This window comes from Dendropsophus ebraccatus, chromosome 4, assembly GCF_027789765.1.
Source record: "Dendropsophus ebraccatus isolate aDenEbr1 chromosome 4, aDenEbr1.pat, whole genome shotgun sequence".
NCBI lineage: Eukaryota > Metazoa > Chordata > Amphibia > Anura > Hylidae > Dendropsophus > Dendropsophus ebraccatus.
In genome coordinates, this window is record NC_091457.1 from 107,246,636 (window position 1) to 107,270,632 (window position 23,997).

At 42.2% G+C, this 23,997-nt stretch overlaps 1 protein-coding gene and 1 long non-coding RNA gene across 3 annotated transcripts in view; one reads left to right on the forward strand and one right to left on the reverse strand.

Annotated features, from left to right (window-relative positions):
- GRM7 (glutamate metabotropic receptor 7) overlaps positions 1-23,997 on the forward strand; it is a 319,156-nt gene that overhangs the window by 249,475 nt on the left and 45,684 nt on the right. The window lies entirely within an intron of this gene.
- Positions 814-9,060, reverse strand: LOC138788605 (uncharacterized). Of its 2 annotated transcripts, none has more exons than XR_011362623.1 (3): positions 8,976-9,060; positions 2,528-2,724; positions 814-960 (listed from the first exon to the last, which is right to left on the reverse strand). It is a non-coding gene; the product is annotated as an uncharacterized lncRNA (long non-coding RNA). The 2 variants fall into 2 exon arrangements; XR_011362622.1 differs by having other exon boundaries at positions 814-1,049.

Below are 23,997 nucleotides of genomic sequence, written 5' to 3' on the forward strand. Positions count from 1 at the left end.
ATTTATTTCCATATAATAGAGGTGCTGTACATGCCACGTGACATTGCTGTGCCTTGGCTGATAATAAGTCTGTGCCACCTCCAGCCGCTCTTTGTATTCCAGCAACCCCTGGCATTACGAAGAATTGACAAGTAATGACTCCAAGCAGCTCCCCTTTGGAGTGACATTTGGATTGTAGATGAAGACACATTTCTGTCGGTTTTGTTCGTACAGAGACCTTGTTGCTGAGATTTAAGGGGCCGGATTATATAACGATTATTTTAAACCTAAATGACACTGAATTGTTCTGGAACGATCTGGGTCTGATATATGCAGAGATTACTGGAGGAATATATCAATACCTCTGCGGGAAGCGGGGATTTAACCTCTCGTCCCAGTAGGCAGCACATTCTAGAAACCTCGGCATAGACCTGACATTCACAAATGTTTTGCCTTCTGTAAATAGCGATGGCGGCGGCCTGGGTCTTAGTAACCGCTCACTGCAGAGGTTAGAATTATACTATACAGAGACGCCTGTATCCAGAATCTGTAGATATTTACAGAATATTTAAGTTCTAGGTAAAGAAACTTTATTCGGTATAGAATAATTTGTTGTTCTACAACTTTTTTTTTTTTATTAAACTTATTCATCGTTTGCTACATTCGGTACATGAATGGAAATATTTTTTATATTCATAAAATAAAATAAAAAAACTGCCAGTCTTTTCTGTTCATACTATATTTTTATTGTAGACTTCTTTTTTGTAGAATTTTACAATTAAAAAATAGTTCTTCTGTGTCTGAAGAATTAATGTAGAATGCAGGAATGGGGCCTTTATTATGGTGTATAGGTACAGTATATACACCATGGTCATCTTATGAATTAGATTTCTCAGTTCTTTTTTTTGCAGCCGGTTGGATGGCTTCAATTCTTGCGGAAAAACAGCCCGGTTCTGTGCAGGTACTGTGCAAGTGCAAAATCTGGTGCAGGGAGGGAGACATGGCAACTTATACATAGATGAATTTCCACATACAAGGCTCTGTAAGAGGCAGCAGGTGGGAGAAGTGCACTGAAAGGATGAAATAGGAAGACCTGCATTTGAATCAGCTCCTCTGCCACTACAGGCTGCTCACTCAGCTGTCAGTCAGTGTCTGCCAACAGAGGACTGATCTGCAATCAGATATAGTTGAATATCTGATCCCAAAAGTCTTGAAGCTGTAGGAGAGATTTTTTAAAGGGGTGTAAAGTAGAATTAGCTCAGAGTTAGCTCAGCAGCAAGCAATCAGGCTCCATTTCCCCTGATGGAAATGAAATATAGGTCTTTATTTTTCTAATCATTTTTAAAAGTGAAAAGAATTCCAAATTGGGTCCAAATTAGTTTAGTATTTTAATACAGAGATGAGAAAAAAATAATAATATCATGATAAAAAAATACACATTTAATTTCCATGAGGGGATTTGAACCAAAGAAAGAACAACTGGTGCTCTAGTGATTTACCATAGTTCACAGCTCCAACACATTTGGGCTCAGAGATACAACTATATCTGATTGTTTCTTTTAGACATAAACTGCCTACAGAGGACTGATCTGCAATCAGAGACACTGGCTCACCGAGCAAGCAGGAGGCCAGGCAGCATTGATTTAGAAGAGAGAGGAGTGGTGAGGTGTGGTAGAGTGCGGCACAAACGCTGAGCCATAACTCTTCTTTGACCCTACAGTGATTACAGTAGGAGACACAAGATTGTGCATAATCCATTCTACAAACAAATTACCAAAAGGTAACATGCTCACTAGGAAACTGCCAACTACAGCACACTGTCAGCACCTCAGGTAGGAACTCGGTGCTGACAGATTCACTTTAAGTGGTCCAAACTGAGGAGTGGTAGGGGGTCCTTACTATATTACTGACATATGAATATGAATATCAATCTAAATATTCAAAGATCTACTTAAACGGAAACTAAATTTAAAGTTTGCAGTGTGTGTATATATATATATATATGTATATAGAGCTGCTAATATCAGTGACACATATAGATGTAAATGTCTCTGGAGTTTCCCAGCACTGGAGATAGATGACATGAAGTAGTGATTATAGGGACAGGGAGGTTTCTTCCCTTTCTGTAATCACCTGTTTTACTGTCAACTTTTCCTTGGCCTCATATGGCTGGAAAGAGGAAACAATACATTTACTTCATCTTCAAAATAGATGACGAACATGCAGACCAGGGGGCATATGTGTAATAGGAGCCCAGAAGGTATGGGTTGGGGGCTCTGCCACCTTAAAAGCAATACGCAACAGCCCATCGCTAGATTACATTTAATTTAAGGGCTGAGCTACTGAATTTCATGGCCCACAATTACTAGTGAATGTTGGAAAGCCATTGGGTGGATGTTCTATAATTGGAAAACAAGGAACCCATATATTCTTCATAAATGAGGGCTCCCAGCTACACAGACCATGGGTCCAGTGACCCTGTAACCTTTATTTTACTGTATGAGAGCCTGCAGAGTGTTGTAATATGAAGCAGTGGTCTTTCCCATACCTTGCAGAGGTCTGTGTTAGCTGTAATACAGACGCTCGCTTCATCTCTGCTGACCTATGAGTGGAAGTGCCTTGGCGTATAACAGCGATGTTCCTGGAGAATTAACTGATATTGTAACATTCTGCTCGTCTTCTTGATCACTGAAGTGATGTTCTAATAAGGTCACATCCTGTTACCGCACATCGCTCGACTTGTACCTGCAAGAATCCACAGCAATAACAAGTATAGGCAAATGGGGGCCCTACATGAGTTGTGGAACTGCAAGTCTCAGCATGCTTTACAACTTACTGGATTTTTACAAGTAGTGTTTGTTTAAAGGGGAACTCCAGGTATAGGTTAAAAAAAAATAAACTTCTGCGGAAGCTTATAGCATTACTTACCTGTCTATCCCAGTTTTGAAACTACCAAAAATCCATTTGTCCATTTGTTTGGGGGCGGGAAGGGGGTGTTGTATTGTGTTTCTGTCCTTCCTGGTTGAGCAGTTCCCAAAATGCAATGCTTTCCCTCAGCTGATCATCACAGCCCCCCACCAATCACAATCAGTAAAATTAGTGCTGCACCTGTTTCTGGCCGGTCAGAGATGGTGAATCGCTCAGTGGATTGGGGGACCCAACCAAGCCTCCTGTGAAATCATGCCCTGCCCCCTGTCTGCATCATCAGCCTGTCCTCAGCAAACACTCACAATGAGAGACAGAGGCATGGAAGATTTGTCTCCTAAGATGGGAGAGCAGTGGGAGCAGGAGACAATGTGAATTGGCACAGCGGCCTTTTTTCTTCACTTCCTGGATTTCTATCAGCTACCAGTGTGGCAGAAATACAGATATGGTAATATATTATATAGATACATCTATATAACTTTTAATAAAAAAAACAAGTTTTTCTTATCCAGAGTTCCCCTTTAAAATTGGCTACTCTTTTGAGTATACAGCTACCACTGCTCGACCCCTATGGTTAGTTGTTGGCTGATCGCTGGCCCTTAACACAGTCAGATTGTCGGGAAAGTGTGTTTTTACGAATGGTCATTTGCCCAATAATCTGCCTGTGTAAAAAGTTTTTTCGTATGTTGTAAGTAACTATTTAACGACAAATCTGTTAAACAGACTGCAAAAACACAGTGTGAAACTAGCCTAAATGGTCATTACGGACAATGTGCTATGGAATGGACTTTGGGACTCCCAGCATTATCATTCATTATCACCTTTGTACTACTGTGCTCACACGCTGTCCTCACCCATCTGGCTACTGGTTACTGGCTACATGCTGTATCATACAGTACAGTAGCGCAAAAAATTTAAACTTTTTTAGAGCTAACAGCATCATAATGAAGGACAATGTTGGCGGTTATGGAACATGTGAATGACCACTTAAGCTCGATTCACACCTGCAATAGAATTTCCAGGTATCAACATATGAAAGACCTGAATGGCGCCAGATGGAGTGTTTTAAATTATAATTGGTCTATTGGGGTGCCACCAGGGTTACCTTAAATTTAGTAGCAATAGTTCTGCAATAATCCAAAGTTATGAACCCCCCAGCGAAGGCGCTAAATAGGAGTGTGAACAGAACTTCTGTAATAATGATGAAGATAACAATGCGAATAATTATACAAAGTAATATAAATAACTGCTGATCATTATTCTATTATTAGTCAACATAAGCATCGTTTACATTCATGAATGTGCGTTTTCCGAGGCAATCCTACTGCCCTACTCTAAACGACACAGCTGAGTTTGGCATTGGCGTACAGAGAGGATTTGCATATTCCCTCCTGCGGAGCCAGATGTGTGAGAATGAGCACCCAATCTATAATTAGCCATATGATTTATAAAGTGCCTCGCTGTCATCTAGACTCTTAATTGCGGAGAGGCACAGTAGGAGTTTCGTTCCCATCAGATTAAGTCGACTCTGGAGATTCGATGAAAGGACTATGTATACCATACATCATATAGCGGGGCTCTATTTAATATGCAAATTATTGTTTTTATTTGTTGAACACTGCACTGAGTAATTTCTAATCTGCACAGAGAACATCAAGAAGGAGGAAGAGGCTTCCGTTTTGGGACTTAAATCCTGATTCATCTCCTTTACTAATACAATATTAATAAAGTGACTCCTCCTGCAGAATCCCTGGAGGCAGTGATCAGAACCCAATTTGCCTGGAGGAATTCACTTAGTTTGTTCAGGCTTATTAACTCCCTTGTAGATCCCTCATTTCCTACTTGTGAATATTGGGGGCATATGTTGACATCGGAATGCCCCAGGCCAAGACTAGTAATATCAGTACATTCAGTTCAGTTCAGTGATGTCACATAAAGAGGTTGTACACAGAGTAGGCAGGCCTTGTGAGAACCAGATGGGAAACAAATGGAGCCCCTATAACCCTCCACCTAGTGAGCACTTACTTTTTAAAGAACCACTACAGGGAAAACATTTTTTTTTTTTGACAAGCGTAATACACAACACTACAGAAGAACGCATGTAAAAGTTCTCTGATAAGGACTAGTTAAAAAGTAAAAAAAAAAAAAAAAAAAAGAGTTTAATAAAATAATAAAGAAAAAAAAAGCGTTTTTGCAGTCAGCTTTTTCCATCCTTTTTATGAAAAAAAAAACATGATTGCATTTGTGTGCATCTGTTTTCTATTGACTTCAATTATAAAAAAAAAAGTTCCGCCATCCTTCAAACAATTCGCTGGAGAATAGGATTGAGCCTATATGACGAGCGGAACTTCAAGTGGAGGCCAGGTGACGGAATCTGCTTGAAGTCTCCACGCGTATTCTGTAGTGTGCACATATCCTTACTTGGCTCAGTGGCAGCAGTGCTTCAAGTTCTTCTCCTCATAGATGCCCCTTTAAGGGTGCTGACCTCCTCAGCAATTCCCACTTCTGAATAGCAATGGCTCTCAGAGGAATGAGGTTTCAAGTATCTCAGGAAGGTGATGACCTTAGCATCAGCTCCTCACTCTACTGAGATCCACAAGCAACCACATTTCATACCCCTAGCCCAGGTTCTTACATACCTAGTGGGAAGGAATCTTAAGACATCCTCCTCAGATGCAGCTGTTGACAATGGTGAGGATGCATTAGGGGCACCTACAGCATCTAGGCATATAGGTGTGAAGTATCTCCATTGTCCAGTACTGCAGATAGTCATCAGGAGAAGACAGCATCTCCTGACAAGAGCGACAATGTATTTATTATGTGTTTTAGAGACTTTTTCTGAAACATCTGTAAAGGGACGTAGCCCAAAGTGTAAAGCAATGCCATGCACCAGAATGGAGCCTGAATTCTGTCATAATATTCTGGTGCAGTTTAGGCCAACTAATAGTTGGTCCAGTCTTAAACTTATCAGCCCGAGCCACTGTATACAGTATAAACAGTGATAAATCCAGTACATTCTTAGACTGTCTAAGAATTGAATTTCTTTGGTAAGTCGGCCAATATTTTAGAAAGATTTAGAGACTGAGAGCTATACCGAGCAGTCACCTAATTTGACCCAAAAAGTTAATAAAGTAGTACTGTAAAACTTTTTACTCCAAGGCCACTTCTTTCTCCTAATACTGTTTAATTCCAGTCCTATCTAAGACATTGTTGGCAGAGTCTCAATACTCTGGTAAAAATGCAAAGATGCAGGCGGCCAGGGGGCTGAGACTGGCACCTGTTTTCCTGGCAGAGAGCACTGGAGAGATGCCCAAAGCCTTCGCTCATACGAACATTGTGCAGAGAAGCATTATACTCCATACGAGCCCATAATGAGCTCATCAGATGCCAGTCGGCCACCTTCTAGAGGGTGAGATGAGAGCATAATCTACTAAAGGTGCCAGAAGTATCTTAGTGTCACAAACCCTTATTGGAAGGAACTACACAGACAGGATAATCTCTGCAGTGCATCCCTCTTATACACTTAAAGGGGTAGTCCACCGAAAAAAAATTTCTTTCAAATCAACTGGTGCCATAACGTGCCAGAGATTTGTAATTCACTTCTATTAAAAAATCTTAAGTCTTCCAGTACTTATCAGCTGCTGTGTGTCCAGCAGGAAGTGGTGTTTTCTTTCCAGTCTGACACAGTGCTCTCTGCTGCCACCTCTGTCCATGTCAGGAACTGTCCAGAGCAGTAGCAAATCCCCATAGAAAACCTCTCCTGCTCTCTAGACTGGAAATAATACAACTTCCTGTTGGGCATACAGCAGCTGATAAGTACTGGAAGGCTTGAGATTTTTTAATAGAAGTAAATTACAAATCTCTGTCACTTCATGACAGCAGTTGATTTGAAAGAAATTTTTTTTTGGTGGACTACCCCTTTAACATCTACCTTCAGACCTTTTGTATGTTAATATGTAGAGGCTGGCTATAGATATCTCTGGTGCAGGTTTCTGTGTCTGGAGGTCCTTTAGTCATGCTCTAGGAAGTGGTGCTGTGGGAACAGTACAGGACCATAATACTGCCATAAAGAGAAGCCCATGTGCACACAGTACAGCTCTGCAGGCAGTGTTCCTTTAATGGATTCTGTTTTATACTTCTGCTCGCTCCACCAATTAATACCAATGTTTGCATTTTTTGTTTGCATAAATGAAGGCAAAAATCTATAGAGTTTATATTTAGAAGCAGAGACTCGTCCAACCTGAACATTACTGTTGTCATTTATTTGGTTTGGGCCCAATGTAACCACTGAACTATGAATATCACTGAGGCATCAGAAACTATACTCCCCGCCACACCCCCACCCTCAGCTTTCTTGTACTTGAAGGAGACTGGACAAAAAAAAAAGCTCTCCTTTCAACCGCTCAGTAATAGGATGATTTCCTGCTCTTTTGTTTTGATTTGTGGTTCTTTTGCTTTTTTTTATGCTGAAAACAGTTGTGGCATAGCTGCAGCAGTGAAACACTCCGTTACAAGTTAAAGGGCCACTCCAGCAGACACATACAGTCATATCAACACCCTCTATCTCTACCACCAATGTAATAGGACCCAATCCCCTATGAAACAGCAGTGATATTAGACATCGCTAAATACAGATGAGAATTTATATACAACACTATACACAGAGTTTCCCTTTATGTTTTCTCACGTTTCGAGGCATAAATTGCCCCTTGGTCAAGTAGGAGAGACATGATGTCTCTCCTACTTGACAAAGGGGCAATTTATGCCTCGAAACGCGTTGTTTATGAGACCATTAAAATTCATCGTTTTACTTCATTAAACCTGAAGCCGTGAAGCGCCGTCATTCTGGCTCCTGTGGTCCCCGCCTACCCCGAGGATCCGACACTTCATCTACCATTCTCCATTCCCTGATCTCCTGGTTTGGGATCTCGGCATCTACCCTTGGAGCCTGGCTGCTACGGCTACTACCTCTGTCTTCACTGATAGTGCATACAGGTATTGTGTTCTTAGCACAACACCATCAGGTGAGCAGTTTTATTATCAGCTTGTTCGACCTACAATCTGTTGGTTACGTTATCACCCTATGGCGCCCTTTCCACTTTTTTAGCCACACTTTTTTAGCCCTACTCAAAACTGTGGGTATGGTATGGGACCCATCATAGATGTTAGGCTCCACCCAATAGCTCATTGACAACTGAAAAATAGAAATAAAGCCTGCAAATGGGAAAACTAATAAAAATTCCACATAAAAGTTATATAATAGCCAAACATACTGCTAATATAGATATTGGGGGAGATTTATCAAACATGGTGTAAAGTGAAACTGTCTCGGTTGCCCCTAGCAACCAATCAGATTCCACCTTTCCTTCCTCACAGACTCTTTGGAAAATGAAAGGTGGAATCTGATTGGTTGCTAGGGGCAACTGAGCCAGTTTCACTTTACACCATGTTTGATAAATCTCCCCCATAGTGCCTCATATACATAGGTATATATATATATACATATGTACACATGACAGTTTATCTTCAAAAGTCAATTAAAAGTGTGTGTGGAACTAAGTTCATAAAAATAATAATTTTATTTCTTTACCTTTCACAGCCACACATCTGGCATTAGCTAACATTATCGGTACATCTTTCCCGTCTCATTGCGCTCACACCTCAGACCTTTCTTTCTGACAGCTCTTTATATCTGCAGCTCCATCCCTTTTGACCTGCGTCACATTCTGTTCTCATCAATCTTCAAATCTAAACTGAAGTTACACCTCCACCAGCACAGCTCCAGCCTGCCGCCAGGGTTGTAGAGGACGTGTTCTCATTTGTCATGAACACTTTCATTGTATCAAAAACATTTAACATCTTATATGTGTGTGTTCCGTGGTCCTTAAATGCCCACTCCAGTAACAACATACACTTCCTACTGCTTTATTTCAGTAGTTTCACCCTGTTGTATCCCCAGGTTTTAATCTTTTGTTTATTCCTGACTCTGAGTTTCACCTCAGTGCAAAGCATAAACCTATTGAATCAATAACTATACCTCAGATTTAAAGTTATACTGTTATTTCCCTTACTCTGTGTGCAGTGCCACCTAGGCGGGGCTTCATGGCAGTTAGGCCCCCTCTCCTATAGGAACAGTGTCACCTAGGCGAGGCTTCATGGCAGTTGGGCCCTCTCTCCTATATGGACAGTGTCACCTAGGCGGGGCTTCACGGCAGTTGGGCACTCTCTCCTATATGGACAGTGTCACCTAGGCGGGGCTTCACGGCAGTTGGGCACTCTTTCCTATATGGACAGTGTCGCCTAGGCAGGGCTTCATGGCAGTAAGGCCCCCTCTCCTATGTGAACAGTGTCACCTAGGCAAGGCTTCATGGCAATTGGGCCCTCTCTCCTATATGGACAGTGTCACCTAGGCGGGGCTTCACAGCAGTTAGGTCCCTTCTCCTTTAGTTTTAGTTCTAGTTTTATGTTTAAGTAAACATGGCTTAAAATGCAACCATAACTTTGTCTTTTTAATGCTGACCCTGAGTTTGACTAGTTTTGAATGACTTCTTGTTTTAACCTTAGCTTTCATTAAAAGTTATTTAACTTATCTAACTTTACATTAAAGTAATATGGACATTTTTTTTTCTAAGTCGTGACCTAACTGTGGGTGACAGCTGACAGCTGTCACTTCAGGGTTAGATACCTGTCATCAGGCTTGGGTGTTGTGGCCATAATACAGATACATAAATATGTGTGTGTATCCGGCCTAACCCTAATGCTCACTGTTTCTATGCCTTCCTTCTCCCCCTGCATTTGATTGCCTGCTTGGCACTTGAGGCCCTCAACTTCTGCCCCCCCCCCCCCCCCCCCGATCAGGTGTTTAAAGGGGTTCAAGTGAGTAACCTGTAATATGGTAATCTGTAATTCTGATCATTTACATGTGTTTGTACTTGCACACGCCATACTTTTTTTTTCTACAGGGGCTATGCTGATGCAGCTGTGCCCTAATCTCAGCTACTGTGGTAAAAAGCTTGTTTGCTAGCATGAGAGCATGTACACAATGAAGAGGCTACAGCTCTTACTAAAACACTGAATACTTTAAGCATTAGATCGACAGAGGTGCTGAGATTGAGACGTCCATCAATGTAATCATGGACTCTCTTTCTACTAATGTTATCTTTCCACTTGTGTATATAATTTGCTGAAATATGTAATAGTTGGACTTCCCCTTTAATTAGCTGTTTGGGACAGGGCCGTCATCCGCTCACATTTGGATATGACAAGCCATCTCTCTAGCTGTGAGCAGCACTCTCCTGTTTCTTGTCCTCGGCTAGAGCAGATACATCTTAGATTGTTTAACAGATCCTTGCCGCTGCAGAAGGAGGAAGCCGCCTCCCTGCCTCTGAGATTTAATTGCCTTCATTAAACATTAGCGCTTGCTGTGACATGCAAAATTTTCATCAGACAAAATAGGAAGATGAGATCTTGACATATTGAGCATAGATTTTCTCACTCTGAATTTTCTCTTCTTCCTTGACAAATGCCAGTGCACCCCATGCACTGGAAGCAGAGAGACAGGCTGGACGTGATCAGAAGATGAGATATGTGTCTGTATCACAGAGAAACTGATTACTTCCAGCTCACTGTTTGCTTCAGCAGGATGTATTTGCAGCATTTCATAAGGCTGGCAGCAAAGTCATAAAATGACATAAGCCCCTCCAGACCAAGCATAAAACAAGAAGATGGTGTCATGGCACGGTGACCATAGGCCACTTTCTGCCCAAGACCCAGGTATGTGGCCTCAGATTCCAATGATACTACTAATAAATGTACATGGCTGAGTTAAGGCTACGCGACAACTATAGATGTTTAATCAGTCAGGTCACAAGTGATTTTTCCAGCTTACAGTTCAAAATACATCACATGAGACTCTCAGTGCCTAAGAGGTGCTGCAAATTTTAAGTCACACATGACTCTCAGCCATATGGGACTCAAATTGTATACTTTTTTGGTTATATCTGATGTCTATGTGTGATGCTAGACTAGATATGTTATAACTAGAGATGGGCGAACCTTGAGCATGCTCGAGTCCATCCAAACCCGATCATTCGGCATTTGATTAGCGGTGGCTGCTGAATCAAATGCCGAACAATCAGGTTAAGGTGGACTCGAACATGCTCGAGGTTCGCTCATCTCTAGTTTTAACCATAACTACCGATAGCTACCAGTAGCTACCTCTCCTTATTCCCATTAGCAGCCTCTACAGTGGCCACAACATAAATCCTCTTTTAGGCTAGGTTCACATTATGCTACAATGAAGGCTGTCTTTCACACTAATGTCCATCATTGCGCGAATAACATCCACAATTCTTTGAAATAATGGACATTATTTGCACATTGACTGTTATTATTATGAAAAACGTCTGTCATGATTATTCATAGACTGGGTCTAGAATTGCAGGTTCATCCTATTCAACCCCAAGGTAAATTAGCTAAACAGAGTAAATGTAAACCATAAGGGTAAAACACAATTAATACAATTTTTAGCCTCATGTTTTGGGCTGTTAGATGAGTCTTGGACTGGTATAACATTTTTACCCTGTGAAAACTCAACGTTATAATGTCACAGCTCTGCAGAATGGCAGGCCCCAATTCCTGCTCAGCAGCAGTTGTAGGATGTAGAAGAGGTGCCAGTGTGTACCCCAAAAGACTATATTGCACCACAGCTCTACAAGACATATTCCATCCACACTTGACTGTTCTACAACCAAAGAAAACTTGATCATACATTACATATTCAGCCCTATGTAGATGGAGCTAAATCAATGTTTAATGAGAAGTTCTGCAACTTTTATAACTTTATCTCTCAGTTTTTTGCCATTTCTAATTACCCTGTTTGCTGCTACTAAATAGACATTTTCTTGTTTACACTTAGAGGCTAGGTTCACACTACGTATATGTCCGGCCGCATATTTTTCACGGCCGGACATATACGTATGAAACTCCGGCCGGGACTTTACGCAAGTTGCGGCCGGATACGTACGGACCGCGAACTTACGCCCGTAGCGTACTTACGCCTCCCGAGCGCTCTTCGTAGTGATCTAACAGCGGTCTTTTACTTGGAAATCTTCGCCTAGCCCCGGACACCCTACAGAACCTTTTGGATCGGAACAAAAAGCTGGCAAAATGAAGAAATCACCACTACGTACGGGACGTAAGTTACGGCATTTCCGTCCGGAAACAATGGTCTTTTTTTACGGCGCCGCATACGATCCGGGCGTAAGTTCGTACGTAGTGTGAACTGTGCGCCCGTAGATCGTATACTTTCCATTGCACGCAAACTACGTAAGTTTCCGGCCGCTTATTCACGGAACGTGCTACGGCCGGAAACTTACGTAGTGTGAACGTAGCCAGAGGCTGAAAACTAGCTAGGATAATGACCGACCATAAGTAACGCACATTCCTAAGAAGGTTATTTACCTATGTAAACGCCCGTGTAAAAGAGCCAGTCATCCACCAAATGAGCTAATGCTTGTTTATCGCCTGATTAAATCTTTTGTGCGGCCATATAAATTATCTTATCAATTATCTTTCTTTTTCTGCCTCATGTTGAGCCATGTAAGAAGGCCCATAGTCCTGCTCTCACAGCAAAGGTCATGCTACAATCTGCCTGTGTGGATAAGGACTGCTGTGTTTAACAGATAACAGGTAACAGATTACCTGGATTGATACATTGTAACAACCCTCAGCTGTGTGACAGTAACAATCAATTGGTTTATTAACCATGACAAACAAGGCCATCCACAACCTGTCCCCTCCTTATATTTCTGACCTCATATCCCGCTACCATACCTCACTGAACCTTTGATTCTCCAATGATCTTTTGTGGTGTCCCACCACGGGTGTTATTAGTTTTTACACCCCTCGCAAAATTCTCTACTTCAATAGAGATGAGTGAACCTCGAGCATGCTCGAGTCAATCCGAACCCGAACTTTCGGCATTTGATTAGCGGTGGCTGCTGAACTTGGATAAATCCCTAAGGCTATCTGGAAAACATGGATATAGTCATTGGCTGTATCCATGTTTTGCAGACAACCTTAGAGCGTTATCCAAGTTCTGCAGCCCCCGCTAATCAAATACTGAACGTTCGGGTTCGGATCGACTCGAACCCAAACCCGGTTTGCTCATCTCTATACTTCAAGTAAACATGGTAATGAAGTAACACCTAAGTTTTACCACAATATGTGCTGTTATCTGTTTATGCACTTATGTATTGCACAGCTGTAGGGAAAAAGGGGTTATTGTTTGTTGTAATCTGCGCACCAATGAGAGCTGTTCTTTCCTTTCACCTATCTCTGTCCTTTTTTCTTCTCCACCACTCACAGGAGACATTACACCTCTTGTAGGAAGTTGTCCCATAGGGAGAGGAAGTACACACCTACACTTAGTCAGTCTAGTGTGTGTTAGTGGATAGACGCACGTGGAAGACACAGAGACTTTTTTCTTCAAAAGCTACACCTATTGCTAGTATGCAGTGCTAAGCTACTCTGAAGAGGACAAAGTTAAAGAACACCCCAACCCACTCCATGAACACTTCATGAACCAGCACAGTATCCTGAAACAAGAGGAACTGATTTGGATAGAGCAAAGTAGCTAGAAGCCTACATACTCTATCTCGCAGCGCAGGTGTAATCAGGTAATTTGGTCACCTTGCTTAACTCTGGTAACAAGGTCTGGGGCTTGTGTCACCCTAATAGGATGGGTCAGCCGACACTCTAGGGCAACAGGTGGTATAACGACAACGAAGGTCGAAACAAGGGCACAAGTATCTTTCTACTTTCAAGTATTCTTCAGTATTCTACGTCTTCTCCTAAGGTTCCAGCAGAGCACATTTCTAGCCTGGGTTGGGACTCTCCTCACAAACTCTTCTCCACTACTCTGAACTCTCAGCATAAACTCCTCTCTACTTTTCAAAATGCAACCAAGTCAGCTCAGCTCTTCTACTCCAAAGGCACTTAGCATAGATTCTATTGTGTCACGTATACTGTCTATGATCAACTGTTGTACAAAGTGTTTTCACAGTAAAGAAGATTTTATTTATGATAGCAGGACTCAGTGATCATTGTTACGGCACCTACACAGTCACTACTCCGTCCTTGGGTCATCTCCCCTTTCTGTGGGTGGCGGTACTGATATTCCGGGTGGGTCACAATTCCACTCCGGACCACTGTGATAAGTACCCAAGGGACCCCCTCACAGCCCGGCAGGTCACCGACCACAGGGGAAATGGTATAGCTCGCCACCTTAAACTAAAAGCAGGTGTACCTCCCTAATTGTGTGCCCTACTGGCAATAGCGTCACAACAGTACATCCACTGGCTAAGCTATACTCTGGCCAACCACCATAGAAGTGGTGTGACACAGTACCATCTAGCAGGTGACCGATCGAGCACACACCACACTTTTGTGCTCACCCCTCATTCGTACCTCACACAATCACCTCCAAGATTTTGCCCGAGCCTCCCTCATACTCTGGAACTCACTACCCTGACACATCTTACTCTCATTCACTTTAAGACTTTGCAAAGCAGCTTTAAAACCCATCTCTTTATAATAACCCTGCACGACACTTTGAATAGCTGCCCCCTTACCTACAGTCTTCCTCCCCTTACTTTGTAGATTGTAAGCCCTCGCGGGCAGGGTCCCCTATCCCTAAGTACCAGTCTGCCACCTAATTATTCATGTAACATGTTCTGTTATGTCCCCCATTCCCCCCCCCCCCCCCCCCCCATCGCTTGTATAGTGCTCTGGAACCAAGGGTTCTTTAAAAAAATAATAATAATAAAAATTAAAACATTCCTCTTCGCTGCACTACATGTATGGAAAGTGACTCTCTTACAACTATAGATACCGTATTTTCCAGGGTATAAGACGACTGGGCGTATAAGATGACCCCCAACTTTTCCAGTTAAAATACAGAGCTTGGTATATGCTCGCCGTATAAGACAACCCCTCTTCCAATGCACCACAAATAAATATTAATAAAAAACATCAAACAGCAACGAGATCTTTGAGGCAGAGAAGGAGGTACAGTAATACCAGTAGGATACAAGGGCAGGCCACACAGGGGGAAGAGGTGTGTTTTTCTGGGCACAGTGCCACTCTACCATATCTGTGGCTTGTTCTGCCCTTCATTTGGTTGCTGTATAATGTGGGGATATGGCCAATTTTTTTTTAGCTCCACCCACCGTATGCAGCAACCGCAGATTCTCCAGAACGGTTCCTAAGTTTTTCAGCACCCGCCCTAAAAGACGACCCCCGGCATATAAGATGACATCTTACTTTTGAGAAGATTTTCCTGGGTTGTAAAGTAGTCTTATACACAGGAAAATACTGTACTTTCTTTAAAATACAAATCTCTCTACATAGAGGTATTAGAATCGCAAATTCCTGATCTGGATCTAAAAAGGTGGAAAGAAAAAAGGATCACTTTGTTGGAAGACCTATATCAGGAAAATGATTTACAACTCTTTTCTGATATCTCACAAAAGTACCAAGTGTCCTCTAAGGACTTTTACAAATTCTACAAATTTGGCACTTTTTGTCCACTATACTGTACATATTAAGCATTCCCACCCCAGATCGAAGCTTGAGTTTTTCTTTTTTGACCTCACTAAAAGTACTAGGGCTATTTCCATATAAACAGATAATTGATAACTCTACAATTTCCCTAGGCTTTATTCACAAATGAGAAGTTTTGTCCCGCCATTTCTCACAAAACCAGTGGGAAAACTCATTCCAGATAGCACACTCCTTGTCACACTGTGCAAACCACCCAGAGGCCTCCAGAAAGATTACGTATAGATGGTACTTGACACCATATCACTTAGCTAAAATATACCCTGGCACGTCTGATGTATGCTTGAGGTGCAATGCCCATGTGGGTACTTTGATGCATGTGTGGTGGACCTGTCCCATTATCATCTCCTTTTGGAAGTCTCTGAGAAACAAAATAGTGAGTGTAGTGGGTCAATATCTCCCATGTCACGTAGGTCTAGTCCTTTTTTCATTAACCATGGAAGACTTGGCACCAGCACATAGAGCTATAATATTCCATATCTTGGTAACTGCTAGATCTAAAATAGCACAGTTGTGAAAAGCTACGTCCCTACCATCCCTAACTGAAATATTACAAACGGTTCACCATAATTGCATCATGGAACATATGGCGCAAGAAAGGGGTGAATCTAATAAATCCTTTTCTGCTAAATGAGGCAAATGGTTGGAATCGAGAAGTTTGCAGTCAGTATAATATTGGATACACTGGTTAAACTTCCATTCTATTATGTATGATTTCCCCCCTCATGAGTAACATAGCAGCTATCATGGGACATTGTTGTTTGTTATTGTTTACCTTCATGGTTGTGATTCCATTGTTCATGCATAATGTTGTATCAATATTATCTGATACTCATATTGTATGTTATGTTTTATTTCAATACCCAATAAAATATTTGAAATAGGGGGGGGGGGGGGGGGGGGATAAAATTACTCTACAGTGCCACCTATTGGAGGTATGGGTAACTCCCTATTCTAGGAGAGGTCTTGGCAAATTATCACCAGTTATGTTTAGGCCATTGTTTTTAAGGTGGCACTATAGGAAAATAATTTTTCCTCTGCAGAGGAGCTACTTTGTATGTTTATTCACATGGAGCATTGCACAGCTTGTAAGAGCGTACACACCAATCTTGCAGTCTCCTCGAAAAGACACACTATTCCCCAGGTCTGAAGCAAAAAAACATGGGGAAAAAAGTATATAAAAAAAGTTGACCAAGATTTATGTACGTAGAATCAGACTTTTGGTATAAACCACAATAGTCAGCTATAGGAAAGACCGAAAGACCGATGCAAGAGCTCCAGTTACATAATTGGGGGTACCATGTCTATGAAGGGGCACTTGGATGTTTACAGACCCAATAATTACTGCATAATATCCCTTAACAAGTACATCCTTATTGGCAGATATAATTTAAGCTGCTACAGATATGGTGACAACAGGTATGCCACCCTTCATAAATCTGTGCAATTAACCACTCCACCCTCCATTAAATACCCTCAAGGCATGCACAAAAATAGAACCGTCAAGGCAGTAACTGGAGTTTCAGGGGAGCAGTACAGCCCCCTCAGTCTTATCAGAGAGGTTTTATGCAGCTTATATAGCCACAATGCACCCGTAGTGCAGGATATTGAGCATATAAAGTACTATCTCCGCTTGTACTTGATTCCACGTCTAACAACTGCGCTGCTTCTCCCTTGTGGAGGAATCTAGCAGTTTCCATGGTTACTGTCAGGTTCTAATTGTAATACATAAAGAGACACAAGAATAGGAGCCTTCAGTAATTTAGTTAATTCAGAACAAGTATGGACTCTGTCCAAGGTGCTGCCAGGGGTCAGGGGTCGCCCCTTGTGTAAAGAGAATGCCAGCCTGGCCTCCCCACAGCCAGGGATTAATACATGACACCACCAAGGATGACGACTCAACTCCTTCTGAAAATCCCGAATCCAATAGTTTTGCTGCAGCGACGTCTCAGTGGGGAGCGCCGCACAAACACACTTTTCTTGTTTTGATTAGTAAAGACAAAAGCTTGATTTTTTTCCCCTTCATTGTGAATTTTTCTCTCCCAAAACAAAGGACTAAAATGTCATTCCATTCGGCTGAGTCTAAGCAGAAATGATAAGAGCCTGCAGTGTTTATCTGGAATTAGCCGGCAGCAGCAGGCAGTGCCTTGTGCATACAGTCCCGCTCTCGCTGTGTCCTACTAGAGGCACAGCCACACAACACCATTTCTAAACCTTTTACAGGGATTCCAGCAAGTAGCAGAACCTGGAGGTGGTCAGCTGACCTGCCTGGCCGAGCAGCGGTTTAGTCACGGGTCACATAAATACAAGATTAAACCAAGTAACCGCTGATAACTCATGAAACTTCACTGCAAAGTATCTCAGAGGAATTAAAAGTGAAACCAGGAACTTGATTATAGGTTGAAAATTCTTAAATTTTAGACTCTATTGTGGAGTTAGGGCTTTATTTTTCTGATACATAAGACCAGATTCGTTGCATAGAAGAGGGATTTTATGATACAATGTGTTTCGCCTACAAGGGTGATAAACATTATACTCCCCCTTTAAATAAAAAGACACTGGGACAGATGTACTATTGAAAATAAGCTAGAATTCCGTGTATCATATTTGTTATATGTTTTAGACACTTTATCCTCCGTGTCCGACAAAGGGAAGTGTCTCCTGCAAGAATGATGAAGGATGTGACACTGTAGGCAACAAATAGTGCCAGCTTAAAGGGGTTGTGTCTATACTGATGCATTATGTTCAAAGGTTCTAGCATTTCTTAAAATGTAACATTTGAAAGCTAAAGACTAACTAACCCCCCATGTGCCTCTTTGTTGTGATAACCTGTTGCACTTGGTTACGACCCACTGGGTATTTCACTAAATTGGGTCACTCATGCTCAGGTCGGTTGCTGTCTCCTGATCTGTCCCATTAGTACTGACAGTTGTTTTTTATGTCACATATAAGCAAGGGGGATTGGGGGAAAGGCTGCATTCATGCATGGTAACAGCAGGGTCACAGTTTAGTGAGGAAGCCTGCCCTGAAACAATGCAAGAGGGTGGTAAAAGTCTTGGGTGCAATTAGAGGGCATTGCATGAAAATAAGGGGGTGGTGGACACATAAAGAAAAAAGAGGAAATAAAAACACTGTGAGAAACCATCAGTGATCAAGTCTGATGACTGTTTGAGAGGCAAGTGTTGGCAGGCGAATGTATCGTACATTGTGGAGAAGTCCAGCATGCATCGGCAGGAATATGTGCGTGTAATGACTTGTTTTTAATACACTACTACAAATAGGTGACATGTATAAAATCTAATTTAGTATTTTTATATACATTTTCTTACACATCTATCAAGCATTTCTGTGTCTTTTCGTGCAAAAAAAAACACACATGAAATTTTTCAGATTATAAGACTTTTTAGCAGTAAATATCTTGCTAAATATTGTCTGCATTTCATGGTCTATAGTTAGTCTGCAGTGAGGGTGATCTAGCAGAGCCAGGCTACCCTGACCACCTCTTAATTAATCAGGCAAAGTTCTAATATAGACCTTCTGCCTGATCAGTGAAAGAACTGGATAGTGATTCACTGCTGTACAGTTCTCTCCCTTCTCCTACCCAGCAATGATCTGCATGATCAAGACAGGGTAGGAGGGGAAGCTGGATGTCAGGTGCTTCAGGAAAAGTTCACCAAAATATAGCTTACCAGCACAGGAGGTGAAGATCCAAGACGTCTGCAAGATCTTTGATGATATCATATGCCTGTAAGTCAGGAAAAACAGAACTAAAGAATGGATACTAAACCTGTGCAAGGACACATTTTTATTGCGTTTTGTGTGTGTGTGTGTGTGTGTGTGTGTGTGTGTGTGTGTAGCGCACACCTGTGTGTGTATTTGCAGCAGAATTTTGTATAAATAAATGCAGCAGAGCTGGGAGTGTACTGTGTACAGCAGAATTGTGTGTGTATGTACAGCAGAGCTGTGTGTGGTTGTAGCAGCGCAGTGTGGGTATGTGCAGCAGAGCTTTGTGCGTGGATGCAGCACATCTCTGTGATGATGTAGGATGCAGGTACAAATATGGCAACAGTAAAGAAAGCAAATTTAAAGCTAAATATTTCTTTTTGTTCTCTTTAGGGGGGTAGATTTATACAGTTTGATCATTTATTTATTTATTTTGAGGGGATGGGGTGGCACTGAATTAGACTCAAGTTTTGGAACCTCTGCTCTAATGCAAATTCCTTGCATATTCTCTTACCTTGGGTGGAGCATAGTTTTCACATTAAATTGCACATTAAAGTCTGCTTGGGAAAATGGGTGAAGCCTGACATCTATTTTTTGCTGGAAAATATATGTCATGTGTAGTGACTAGAGATGAGCGAACCGAGTTCGGGTTCGAGTCGATCCCAACCCAAACGTTTGGCATTTGATTAGCGGGGGCTGCTGAACTTGGATAAAGCTCTAAGGTTGTCTGGAAAACATGGATACAGCCAATGACTATATCCATGTTTTCCACATAGCCTTAGGGCTTTATCCAAGTTCAGCAGCGACCGCTAATCAAATGCCGAAAGTTCGGGTTCGGATCGACCCGAGCATGCTCGAGGTTCGCTCATCTCTAGTAGTGACCCGGTACAAGCTCCTAAACCTTTATTGCACCTGAGTAGGGTAACTCCCTCAGGTACTGTATGGTATGGTTTTGGGTATCAGCGTCAGTTAGTGTTTTTCCCACTAGGTATCACTAGCGTGTCTATTGTTTCCTATGCACAGCTCAAGGAGACTAAGGGTTAACAATTGTTTGTCACATGTTGTTTTTCAACCACTCACAGGTGCAGGTGCTTTCCCTCCTTTCTTCACCCTATGTCCTCCCTCTCTCTCTCTCTCTCTCTCTCTCTCTCCACACACACAGCCCACCAATCACAGGCAGGGTTAGACGGACCCCTGTAGGGGGGACTTAGTTAAGGACTAAGTTCCTCATGGAAGGAGTTAGTTGTTGTCTCAAGTGAGTTGGAGAGAGACACAACCAAGCAAGCCACAGATTCTTTCTTATGAGTAACACAAACAAGATGCAGTGCTAAGGAACTACCAAGGGGAGAGAAGCCATCCAGAGATCACCACGCCAGGAACCTCTCTAAAAGTGCAGGGCAGTTACCTCAACAATCATAGGAACTGACTCCAGTGAAACAACGATACAGAAAATCTACATATTCCACTGCACAGTGCAGGACAACTGGGAAGTCTCGGGGGTCTGCTTAGCCCAGATAACAAGGCCTGGGGCTCGTACTACCCACCTAGGACAGGTAGCCTGCAACTAGGGGGCAGAAGGCAGTCAGACTAGTGTCTATATGTATCTTATAGTGTCTATATATCTTCTACACACCTACAACTGTTCCAGGCAGAGTACACTTCTACATTGGACAAGGCCCCTCAGGCACCTCCTCTCTTCTACTCTCTCTTCTACAAAGTTCTCTTCTTAAAAGCACCTAATCTCTACCTCAACTACAACACCTAAGTAACTTGCAAGATTTTATTTTTGTACTGCACTAAACAGTATTCCTACTAACATGCGGTTCAGGGAAGAAACAGAGTGCTGCACCTCACACCTATGGCTGATACTAGTGCCCCTTGGCTAAATAAAAAACACATCAGAATTTTGTGTATGAATTGATCAAGCCATACTGCCCCATGTACCTCGTGCCGGTATCTGATACACATGGGTCCCTACACTAAGTCCACACCGTGCCAGTCAGTGGCCACCAACCCCGCAGGCGCGCACAGCCAGGGAACGGGGGCCATGGGACGGCCCTGCGACCCCCATGCCACAGGACCAGACCCAAAAACACCACACCAGAACCCGGCCAGCACCGCCGGCGGAGAAGGTCGCCCCCAAACAGCACAAGTCTGGATGAGGTATTGCGCTCACCATAGCTGCAGCAGACAGAATGGGAAAAAACAGGAGGGATTAAAACCATTCCTACTAACATATTTTCTGTATTGCACTATGTTCTTCCAAGTAAACTGTTCTATTTTTATTCTAAGCATTGGACTCTGGCCTATCCTTACGTACCCGCACCCACACACCTGTACACTTGGTTTAATCTATCTTGCTGTGCTTATGTGGTGCCAAACTGTCCGGGGTGGGTCCTACACCCCTTCAGGCTACTGTGACTGAGGTACCCTAGACCCACTCAGCTACCACACCACCATACCAGCTGACCTGGCAGGGGCATGGGACCAAACTAAACCTCTCCCCTGCGGCACCGTGCACCACACATGGAGCAATAAATAGTTACAACAGTTCAGAAACCAGACTGTAAGAGTGACAAGTGGAGTAGAGAGGCATCATGTATGTGTTGGCATGAAACACAGGAGAACAATATCAGCCCACTTTCATATAACATATTCTGGTTCATATTTTGCAAGAGAAAAAAAACAGGAAGTAATGCAAATCTTTTTATTATATGTTTTCTCTGTGTTTTCACTAACTGTGGTTTTGGTATAAAACATGGAAGCAAAAAAATGATCAGAATACTGCTGTGTGAACATAGCCCTAGGAGCAGATTTTTCATGTTTAACTGGAGCTTTCCTTTGTTGTTTGTCAATGTCAGGGGCTTCAGGCAAAAATGAAAACACATGAGAAAACATGGGATAGCTTGCATACTATAAGGGTCTCTGCTATGTAGAAGCAGCCATGCAAAGCTGTATCCAAGGGAGTACATGGTGACCTAGATTTCTCATTCAGGAATCTGGGAAAGCTGAGTAGGGAGCTGTCATATTAGTTCTCAAACTTTGTCAGATACAGACCTGTCATTTGTGTAGAAATGCTGAGTTACTGGTAACCCCTGATATGTGTCACAGGCTGTAAGTAATGGGGACATTGTATCAGGCCCACTCTGCAAGTTCCCAGAGCTGCTAATTCCTCTTGGTTGAATTCACCGTTCAGCGTCTCTCGCAGCCTGGGGTCCTTCCATTGTACAGTGATGTACGACCATCATCCAAGCTTCATTAAATAGATCCCCCCTCCTGATTGCTGATCATTCATCCATCATGACATCTTGCTAAATATGGCAATTACATAAAAGGGCTGTAGGTCTCTCCTGCGGCCATCCCCTCCCCCACTGGAGACAGCCTATAGAGAAAAATAAAAACACAATGTGTATTTTCCAAGTAAAAACTAGATAGGATGGAATAAGCTGCATCAGTCGTAATGGCAAAGAATCTCTTCTACTCTGTATGGCCAGAAGCAAATATCTGCTATTGGATTATGGTAATATCGCCCCCTTGTGGCCAAATTTTTCTAAAAACTGAATTTTGTATACCCAGAGAGGATTTTATTTTTAAGATATAGACAGTATGAATGTCAGTATATATGTCAGCCTAACAAGTTTTTAGTGATATCTTTTACCCATTTGCCCATTGGTCATGGGCCCAAAAGTAGAAAAATTGCCCATATAACCAGAATAAACCATAGATCATCCTGTGGCTTTGTGAATTCCCCATCAGGAGACCTAAAAGTAGAGTATGGTTACACCATGGCCATCGGGTGAATTGTCAACTGAACTGTGCAAGGTCAGGTATCTACAACAGTAATGCTTGTGTCATGGTTGTGTTGTAATTTTGTGCTTGCTTCTGTATGGCAGCCATGCCGGCGTGCACCTGCACATTCGTTTCATTTTGTTTTAGGTGCGGATAAACTTTTTCACAGAGTTTGACAAGCAGATGCAGGGTGACAAGCTCCATAACTCCTTGTTATAGTATTATATTGGCTCTATCTAATTATCCTGATGGATGATTTACTCTGTGGCTCCTTCGCATCTACAGGACATTATACAGTAAATGAAGTCAGATGGAAGCATTGGATGGGTTTTAGTAACGTGGCATCGGTGTACCTGAATATATTATGAGGTCTGGGGTTTGATATTATTATGGGGATCTGAGGTCTGAATATATTTAGCTCCACCCTATTATATAAACTGTATCCCTCAGAAAGGCCATTGTCTTTTTTGCTCAAGTATGGAAGGACTCTCCTAGATTGATTTGTCCACCAAAAATCTTTTTCTTTCAAATAAACTTGTGTCAGAAAGTTATATAGATTTGTAATTTACTTCTATTTAAAAATCTTAAGTCTTCCAGTACTTATCAGCTGCTGCATGTCCTGCAGGAAGTGTTGTATTCTTTCCAGTCTGACACAGTGCTCTCTGCTGACATCTCTGTCCGAGACAGGAACTGTGCAGAGCAGGAAAGGTTTTCTATGGGGATTTGCTGCTGCACTGAACAGTTCCTGTTTCGGACAGAGATGTCAGCAGAGAGCACTGTGTCAGACTGGAGAGAATACACCACTTTATGCAGGACATACAGCAGCTGAAAAGTATGGGAAGACTAAAAATTTTTAAATAGCAGTAAATTGCAAATCTATATAACTTTCTGAAACCAGTTGATTTGAAAGAAAAATAAGTGCATATGACAGATGGGAAGCTAGGTCTAAGCCAACTTTCC